Source organism: Equus caballus, chromosome 7, assembly GCF_041296265.1.
Source record: "Equus caballus isolate H_3958 breed thoroughbred chromosome 7, TB-T2T, whole genome shotgun sequence".
Taxonomy (NCBI): Eukaryota; Metazoa; Chordata; class Mammalia; order Perissodactyla; family Equidae; genus Equus; species Equus caballus.
The window spans coordinates 83,104,511-83,106,289 of NC_091690.1; the positions used below are offsets into that span (position 1 = coordinate 83,104,511).

At 43.6% G+C, this 1,779-nt stretch overlaps 1 non-coding gene across 1 annotated transcript; it reads left to right on the forward strand.

The window, feature by feature from the left end:
* Positions 1–1,293: 1,293 nt before the first annotated feature.
* LOC111774506 (U6 spliceosomal RNA) lies at positions 1,294–1,400 on the forward strand. The gene has a single exon (XR_002809505.1). It is a non-coding gene; the product is annotated as a U6 spliceosomal RNA (small nuclear RNA).
* The last annotated feature ends 379 nt before the right edge of the window (positions 1,401–1,779 follow it).

Consider the following 1,779-nt stretch of genomic DNA (forward strand, 5'->3'; position numbering starts at 1 on the left):
AGGAAGGAATGCTAGAATTAGAATGCCACCATTTGGCAGACCCCCAATTGAAATTATGGATCTGGGCAATGATTATCAATGGCTGTTACATCCCAAAAAAGACAACCAGTCATCATGTTCCAGCTGATGGAAGCACAGGACAACACCCACAAGGCAGTCTTGCAAAGAAATAAATAAAGCTGGACTAGATCAAGTCACTAGATGTGGCTGCCATTTTATAGAAAATAAAGGGGTCAAAGAAGCAAGGTAGACAACAATACAGGGATGCAGTCCTGTCTAGAAAACAGGAAATGATCTGGTCTCTTCCACAGATGAATTGCAAGGAAATAGAAAGAGGGCTGGAGAAGCTATAAATTGAAGAGACTAAGAGAAATATCAACCAATTACAATGCGTGAATCTTGTTTAGATCCCAATTCAACCAGGAAAAAAAGAAACAGTTGTGGAAATTTGAACCCCGGATATTTGATGATACTAAGAACTTGTTGTATTCTTTCGTTGTTATAGTGATGTTAAGGTTGTTCTTTTCAAAAGTTCTTAATCTTTTAGAAAGACATCACAAATAAACAAGGGGAAATGACATGATTTGGGGGATGTGTTTTAAATACTCTGTCAGGGGAACTATAGAGAAACGAGAGCGGCCGTGAGTTTATTTTGTGGCTGGGTAAGAGGCTCATGAGCGTTTGTTGTACTACTTTGTCTAATTCTGTGAATTTTTGAATTTGTTACAAGAAAATTTTTAATGCAGGAAGTTCATAGAGTGGGTAAGCATTATACTCCAGTGAAGGTAGGCCTTTGGAAAGGAGAGAACGGAGCAGGAAAATCCATTGACTGCAGAGAACTCACCCCAAATGTACCTTTTCTTTTTGTCACTGTAGGCAGTCTCACCTTTGTGAGGGCTGGATTAGCTGTGCAACAAATGCTCCGCTCAGAGTGTGGCATGCCAACAGGACTCTCCATCTGGGGAGGCTGCCAAGCCTTGACACCAGCCAGCTAAAACAGTGTTTCTTAAAAGCTGGTCTAAGGAATTCTGCCAACCCACAGTCAGGTGGTGGGCACTGGCTGGCACGTCCACCAGCGTGCCTCAGACATTCAGGAGCTCAATCACCTCTGCCGCCTAGAAGGGCCCTCTGACCTGCCGCATCCATGGAGATCTCTCGTCCAGGTTTAACAATCACATTTTCACCAAAAATCCCCTGCCTGGACCGCCTACGTTGCCTCAATTTCTTCAAGCCTGTTTCTATCAGAATCATACACACAGGGTATCTAGTAGTGTCTTATATGAGTAGGCACCAGTGCTCGCTTCAGCAGCACATGCACTAAAATTGGAAAGATACAGAGAATGTTAGCACAGCTGCTGAGCGAGAACGGCACACAAATTCGTGAAGCATTCCATATATTAAAAAAATATAGATACCATATACCCACTACCTGCTGTGTCAGGCACTGCTCAGCCCTTTGCATCCAAACCTTGCAATGACCCTGAGAGGAGGTTTCATTATCCCATTTTACAGATGAGAAAATGGAGGCAGAAGCTTTAAATAGCTTAGCCAAAGCCACATGGCTTGTAGATGGCAGAGCTGGGATTTAAATACAGCTCTATCTGCTTACAAACATGTTTATTTAACCGCTATGCTGGATTGCCTTCTTCAGCAGCCAAGTGGCTATTCAATCCATGTTCGCTGGGAGATACGTGAACCTAACTGAGAAATTCAGGCATCCTGCCTCATGTCTCCCCTTGCATACCTCCTGTATGTCCCAGTGTCCCAGCATCCTCTCTG